Here is an 8,033-nt window from a genome sequence, read left to right on the forward strand (position 1 = left end):
TTCTAGATGGATGCAACAATCTCCTGTTGCTTCTATGAAGGCCATAATAGACGACATCACCAAACAGCTCCATAGTCACATACACAGCAAAGGAGAGATGTTGTTTACACCTAGTGATGTCAGTGGTATTGAGTGACATCACAGCACAGTGCTAAGGCTCCTGGGCCTGGACACAGCAGCGGCTGCAATATCTCAACGGAGAATACGTTTATATATATGTGTGTGTGTGCGCGTATATATATATATATATATATATATATATATATATATATATTTCTCCGCCGAAATCACTTTTAAACCCATTTCCACCCTTTTTTCCCTTCTCTTCCTCTTACTTTTTTTTCACGTTTTTTTACGTTTTTCTCCTTTTCGCCTCTTTTCTGGGCGTATTATTCTTCTTTTTCTTCTTTTTTTTCGTCTAATGCATACCCCATCAGTGCAGCAATGCTTATTCAATACCGCCAGCAGATGGAGACACTGGGGGATAATTTTCTAAGGATTTATACTGATTTTTCCTGTCTGAATTTGTCGCACAGAAAGTTGCAGGCCAAATATGTGTGACATTTCTGCGACTTTAGCTTCTAGAGCATTTTTACAACATTATACATAGGTGCTGAATACATAAAAAGCGACTGTTCAGCGACAGACAAGTCGCATCGGCTGAAAGTAGGCCAGAATGTCAGTCCATGTTGGAGCAGGTTTAGATACAGTCTAAAGTATAGATCTCAAAGTCTGTGCACAGAATTTAGCAAGGGCCTCGCACCTTCTGATGCATCAGGTAGGTGCACAATAGCATAGCCTAACCCTCTGTACTTTGGTCTATATTGATGCGGGACATAGACAGCCAGCTGATGACCAATCCATTAGTGCAATGGATGGCTGGAAGCATTTGTCTTTGCCTTTGCAATACCACAGAAGCAATGCATGGTCAATGTACAGCAATGACACACCTGTGTGAACAGCCAGGAGACCCCCCCCCCCCCCCCCATGTTATGTTACATAGTTACATAGTTAGTACGGTCGAAAAAAGACATATGTCCATCAAGTTCAACCAGGGAATTAAGGGGTAGGGGTGTGGCGCGATATTGGGGAAGGGATGAGATTTTATATTTCTTCATAAGCATTAATCTTATTTTGTCAATTAGGAACATTCAGCACCCACCCGCTATCAAGGCAGCTGCCTATCATGTCATGCCCTACCTGCACAGGTGTGCTGGCTACTCAAATGATCCAATTAAGGAGGCCATTTAGTCAGCAGCAGCAGAAGTCCTGTGCCTGGACGCTCCAACAGCGGCCAGACACAAGCAGAAGCAGCAGAAGCAGCAGCAGCAGCACCACCTTTTGTTTTTTGGCTGCAGCAGCAAGGCCCACAGGGCTGGCTAGCTGGCTAGCCAGCAAGCAGGTAGCAATGAAAGTAGGAATCTTTCTTTTTAACCCTGTAAGGGGGTGGTGCACTGTACCCGAAGATACTGCCATATCGGGTCAATGCATAGGGCGACGGAAGCAAGCTTCGAAATCGGCCCCCGTTCTCAAAAATCCATTTAATATATGGTCCCCAGATAGGGGACGTATCAGATATTAAACTGATAAGAACAGATACTACACTTGATCTTAGCCAAAAGGCCGAGAAGCAATAACCGTGAAAGGGGCGGGCCCAACAAGGTCCCCTTCATGGGCACTATCACTGCTTGCTGTCAGGGAGGCTGCCAGACAATTTTCCATGCACACTCTGGGCTGGGGGGCAGTCAACCACCAGTACACACAGCAGAACCTAAACCCATACCATTATTGCTAAGCAGCAAGACAGGGGCCCATTGCACTCCCACGGGGCCTTTTTAAATGCAATCCATAACCCGGATTTGCCAGGAACCCTTCTTACTCCTCCTACTTGCATGTGACACTGGGCTTAGGATCTGCATAGGAAACACACACACAAGCACACACCTACCTTTGTTGCCTGCAGATGCCTCCTTGGCTGTCCCCAAACGGTATCAAACCAACACCCACGGGAAGCTGTAAGCATAGAGGACATGCCTGCACCCCATTGGACTTACCTGTGTGGGTTAAATCCGGGTTATTTGACAACCTATGGCGGTGATGGTTCTGCTCAGGCAGAGCAGTGCTGATGCTCCTCATAAAGCTGTCGCTGCTGTGAAGGTTCTAGGTGACATCACAAATCCCTATGGTTACATACACAACAAAGCTGGGTTGTTGTTGTTTACACTCTGCAAGGCCTGTGGAAGTGAGTGACATCATAGCACTGTAGTTCTGAGGGTTCTAGATGGATGCAACAATCTCCTGTTGCTTCTATGAAGGCCATAATAGACGACATCACCAAACAGCTCCATAGTCACATACACAGCAAAGGAGAGATGTTGTTTACACCTAGTGATGTCAGTGGTATTGAGTGACATCACAGCACAGTGCTAAGGCTCCTGGGCCTGGACACAGCAGCGGCTGCAATATCTCAACGGAGAATACGTTTATATATATGTGTGTGTGTGCGCGTATATATATATATATATATATATATATATATATATATATATATATATATATATTTCTCCGCCGAAATCACTTTTAAACCCATTTCCACCTTTTTTTCCCTTCTCTTCCTCTTACTTTTTTTTCACGTTTTTTTACGTTTTTCTCCTTTTCGCCTCTTTTCTGGGCGTATTATTCTTCTTTTTCTTCTTTTTTTTCGTCTAATGCATACCCCATCAGTGCAGCAATGCTTATTCAATACCGCCAGCAGATGGAGACACTGGGGGATAATTTTCTAAGGATTTATACTGATTTTTCCTGTCTGAATTTGTCGCACAGAAAGTTGCAGGCCAAATATGTGTGACATTTCTGCGACTTTAGCTTCTAGAGCATTTTTACAACATTATACATAGGTGCTGAATACATAAAAAGCGACTGTTCAGCGACAGACAAGTCGCATCGGCTGAAAGTAGGCCAGAATGTCAGTCCATGTTGGAGCAGGTTTAGATACAGTCTAAAGTATAGATCTCAAAGTCTGTGCACAGAATTTAGCAAGGGCCTCGCACCTTCTGATGCATCAGGTAGGTGCACAATAGCATAGCCTAACCCTCTGTACTTTGGTCTATATTGATGCGGGACATAGACAGCCAGCTGATGACCAATCCATTAGTGCAATGGATGGCTGGAAGCATTTGTCTTTGCCTTTGCAATACCACAGAAGCAATGCATGGTCAATGTACAGCAATGACACACCTGTGTGAACAGCCAGGAGACCCCCCCCCCCCCCCCCCATGTTATGTTACATAGTTACATAGTTAGTACGGTCGAAAAAAGACATATGTCCATCAAGTTCAACCAGGGAATTAAGGGGTAGGGGTGTGGCGCGATATTGGGGAAGGGATGAGATTTTATATTTCTTCATAAGCATTAATCTTATTTTGTCAATTAGGAACATTCAGCACCCACCCGCTATCAAGGCAGCTGCCTATCATGTCATGCCCTACCTGCACAGGTGTGCTGGCTACTCAAATGATCCAATTAAGGAGGCCATTTAGTCAGCAGCAGCAGAAGTCCTGTGCCTGGACGCTCCAACAGCGGCCAGACACAAGCAGAAGCAGCAGAAGCAGCAGCAGCAGCACCACCTTTTGTTTTTTGGCTGCAGCAGCAAGGCCCACAGGGCTGGCTAGCTGGCTAGCCAGCAAGCAGGTAGCAATGAAAGTAGGAATCTTTCTTTTTAACCCTGTAAGGGGGTGGTGCACTGTACCCGAAGATACTGCCATATCGGGTCAATGCATAGGGCGACGGAAGCAAGCTTCGAAATCGGCCCCCGTTCTCAAAAATCCATTTAATATATGGTCCCCAGATAGGGGACGTATCAGATATTAAACTGATAAGAACAGATACTACACTTGATCTTAGCCAAAAGGCCGAGAAGCGATAACCGTGAAAGGGGCGGGCCCAACAAGGTCCCCTTCATGGGCACTATCACTGCTTGCTGTCAGGGAGGCTGCCAGACAATTTTCCATGCACACTCTGGGCTGGGGGGCAGTCAACCACCAGTACACACAGCAGAACCTAAACCCATACCATTATTGCTAAGCAGCAAGACAGGGGCCCATTGCACTCCCACGGGGCCTTTTTAAATGCAATCCATAACCCGGATTTGCCAGGAACCCTTCTTACTCCTCCTACTTGCATGTGACACTGGGCTTAGGATCTGCATAGGAAACACACACACAAGCACACACCTACCTTTGTTGCCTGCAGATGCCTCCTTGGCTGTCCCCAAACGGTATCAAACCAACACCCACGGGAAGCTGTAAGCATAGAGGACATGCCTGCACCCCATTGGACTTACCTGTGTGGGTTAAATCCGGGTTATTTGACAACCTATGGCGGTGATGGTTCTGCTCAGGCAGAGCAGTGCTGATGCTCCTCATAAAGCTGTCGCTGCTGTGAAGGTTCTAGGTGACATCACAAATCCCTATGGTTACATACACAACAAAGCTGGGTTGTTGTTGTTTACACTCTGCAAGGCCTGTGGAAGTGAGTGACATCATAGCACTGTAGTTCTGAGGGTTCTAGATGGATGCAACAATCTCCTGTTGCTTCTATGAAGGCCATAATAGACGACATCACCAAACAGCTCCATAGTCACATACACAGCAAAGGAGAGATGTTGTTTACACCTAGTGATGTCAGTGGTATTGAGTGACATCACAGCACAGTGCTAAGGCTCCTGGGCCTGGACACAGCAGCGGCTGCAATATCTCAACGGAGAATACGTTTATATATATGTGTGTGTGTGCGCGTATATATATATATATATATATATATATATATATATATATATATATTTCTCCGCCGAAATCACTTTTAAACCCATTTCCACCTTTTTTTCCCTTCTCTTCCTCTTACTTTTTTTTCACGTTTTTTTACGTTTTTCTCCTTTTCGCCTCTTTTCTGGGCGTATTATTCTTCTTTTTCTTCTTTTTTTTCGTCTAATGCATACCCCATCAGTGCAGCAATGCTTATTCAATACCGCCAGCAGATGGAGACACTGGGGGATAATTTTCTAAGGATTTATACTGATTTTTCCTGTCTGAATTTGTCGCACAGAAAGTTGCAGGCCAAATATGTGTGACATTTCTGCGACTTTAGCTTCTAGAGCATTTTTACAACATTATACATAGGTGCTGAATACATAAAAAGCGACTGTTCAGCGACAGACAAGTCGCATCGGCTGAAAGTAGGCCAGAATGTCAGTCCATGTTGGAGCAGGTTTAGATACAGTCTAAAGCATAGATCTCAAAGTCTGTGCACAGAATTTAGCAAGGGCCTCGCACCTTCTGATGCATCAGGTAGGTGCACAATAGCATAGCCTAACCCTCTGTACTTTGGTCTATATTGATGCGGGACATAGACAGCCAGCTGATGACCAATCCATTAGTGCAATGGATGGCTGGAAGCATTTGTCTTTGCCTTTGCAATACCACAGAAGCAATGCATGGTCAATGTACAGCAATGACACACCTGTGTGAACAGCCAGGAGACCCCCCCCCCCCCCCATGTTATGTTACATAGTTACATAGTTAGTACGGTCGAAAAAAGACATATGTCCATCAAGTTCAACCAGGGAATTAAGGGGTAGGGGTGTGGCGCGATATTGGGGAAGGGATGAGATTTTATATTTCTTCATAAGCATTAATCTTATTTTGTCAATTAGGAACATTCAGCACCCACCCGCTATCAAGGCAGCTGCCTATCATGTCATGCCCTACCTGCACAGGTGTGCTGGCTACTCAAATGATCCAATTAACCCCTTAAGGACACATGACGTACTGGAACGTCATGTGTCCACTCCCGATCTATAACGCGGGGCCACGGCGTGGCCCCGCGTCATAGCGGGTCGGGCCCGGCCTCTAACAACGGCCGGGACCCGTGGCTAATAGCGCGCGGCATTGATCGCTGTGCCGCGCGCTATTAACCCTTTAGACGCGGCGTTCAAAGTTGAACGCCGCGTCTAAAGTGAAACCGAAAGCATCCCGGCTAGCTCAGTGGGCTGTTCGGGATAGCCGCGGTGAAATCGCGGCATCCCGAACAGCTGACAGGACAGCGGGAGGGCCCCTTCCTGCCTCCTCGCTGTCCGATCGCCGAATGACTGCTCAGTGCCTGAGATCCAGGCATGAGCAGTCATCCGGCAGAATCGTTGATCACTGGTTTCTTATGAGAAACCAGTGATCAACATAGAAGATCAGTGTGTGCAGTGTTATAGGTCCCTATGGGACCTATAACACTGCAAAAAAAAAGTGAAAAAAAAAAGTGAATAAAGATCATTTAACTCCTCCCCTATTAAAAGTTTGAATCACCCCCCTTTTCCAATAAAAAAAAAAACACAGTGTAAATAAAAATAAAAATAAACATATGTGGTATCACCGCGTGCGGAAATGTCCGAATTATAAAAATATATCATTAATTAAACCGCTCGGTCAATGGCGTGCGCGCAAAAAAATTCCAAAGTCCAAAATAGTGCATTTTTGGTCACTTTTTATATCATTTAAAAATGAATAAAAAGTGATCAATAAGTCCTATCAATGCAAAAATGGTACCGTTAAAAACTTCAGATCACGGCGCAAAAAATGAGCCCTCATACCGCCCCATACACGGAAAAATAAAAAAGTTATAGGGGTCAGAAGATGACAATTTTAAACGTATTAATTTTCCTGCATGTAGTTATGATTTTTTCCAGAAGTCCGACAAAATCAAACCTATATAAGTAGGGTATCATTTTAATCGTATGGACCTACAGAATACATATCAGGTGTCATTTTTACCGAAAAATGTACTACGTAGAAACGGAAGCCCCCAAAAGTTACAAAACAGCGTGTTTTTTTTCAATTTTGTCGCACAATGATTTTTTTTCCCGCTTCACCATAGATTTTTAGGCAAAATGACTGACGTCATTACAAAGTAGAATTGGTGGCGCAAAAAATAAGCCATCATATGGATTTTTAGGTGTAAATTTGAAAGAGTTATGATTTTTTAAAGGCAAGGAGCAAAAAACGAAAATGCAAAAACGGAAAAACCTCCGGTCCTTAAGGGGTTAAGGAGGCCATTTAGTCAGCAGCAGCAGAAGTCCTGTGCCTGGACGCTCCAACAGCGGCCAGACACAAGCAGAAGCAGCAGAAGCAGCAGCACCACCTTTTGTTTTTTGGCTGCAGCAGCAAGGCCCACAGGGCTGGCTAGCTGGCTAGCCAGCAAGCAGGTAGCAATGAAAGTAGGAATCTTTCTTTTTAACCCTGTAAGGGGGTGGTGCACTGTACCCGAAGATACTGCCATATCGGGTCAATGCATAGGGCGACGGAAGCAAGCTTCGAAATCGGCCCCCGTTCTCAAAAATCCATTTAATATATGGTCCCCAGATAGGGGACGTATCAGATATTAAACTGATAAGAACAGATTTTTTTTTTTTTTTTTTTTTTTTTAAACCCTCAGATAAGGGATGAAAGTACTCAAAACAATACTTTCAAAACTGGCATTACAAACTTTCTGTAACACACAACCCTCTCATCATCGGGAACTTTATTTATAATCAAAAACAGACAAAATTACAAGTACATGAAAAACATCAAGATAAATCAACAGAATGAATCCATTTTTTCGTTTTCCAAATACCCTCCGCATCAATCCCACCCCTCCTAGCATCCCACAAATAACACAAATAAAGCTTTCCTAACACCATCCTCACACTATTATTTACACTTATTTCCTTTCTCAAAAACAAATAAACATTCCGAACATCCCATAAGACTTCTTTAATACACGACAACAATAACCACAACACTCTTTCATTCTGACCACCACTCACACATAATCCAAACATCATCATTTCATAATACAAAAATTCCACACCTGTTAATTCCTTGCACAAAGGCCCAAGTTTTCTCACAACCTCACGAGCATACTTACAATTCCAAAAAAGATGAATAACACTTTCAAAACCATTACAATTCTCCCTAGGACACACATCACATCTCACCAAACCCCTT

General features: G+C 44.1%; 3 non-coding genes across 3 annotated transcripts; all 3 read right to left on the reverse strand.

The window, feature by feature from the left end:
* Window positions 1-1,444: 1,444 nt before the first annotated feature.
* LOC130326771 (U2 spliceosomal RNA) lies at window positions 1,445-1,635 on the reverse strand. Its single transcript, XR_008871321.1, has one exon. It is a non-coding gene; the product is annotated as a U2 spliceosomal RNA (small nuclear RNA).
* Window positions 1,636-3,732: 2,097 nt separating this feature from the next.
* On the reverse strand, window positions 3,733-3,923 carry LOC130326781 (U2 spliceosomal RNA). The gene has a single exon (XR_008871329.1). It is a non-coding gene; the product is annotated as a U2 spliceosomal RNA (small nuclear RNA).
* A 3,368-nt stretch (window positions 3,924-7,291) lies between these two features.
* On the reverse strand, window positions 7,292-7,488 carry LOC130326774 (U2 spliceosomal RNA). Its single transcript, XR_008871323.1, has one exon. It is a non-coding gene; the product is annotated as a U2 spliceosomal RNA (small nuclear RNA).
* Window positions 7,489-8,033: the final 545 nt, after the last annotated feature.

This window comes from Hyla sarda, unplaced genomic scaffold, assembly GCF_029499605.1.
Source record: "Hyla sarda isolate aHylSar1 unplaced genomic scaffold, aHylSar1.hap1 scaffold_2873, whole genome shotgun sequence".
NCBI classification, from domain to species: Eukaryota; Metazoa; Chordata; class Amphibia; order Anura; family Hylidae; genus Hyla; species Hyla sarda.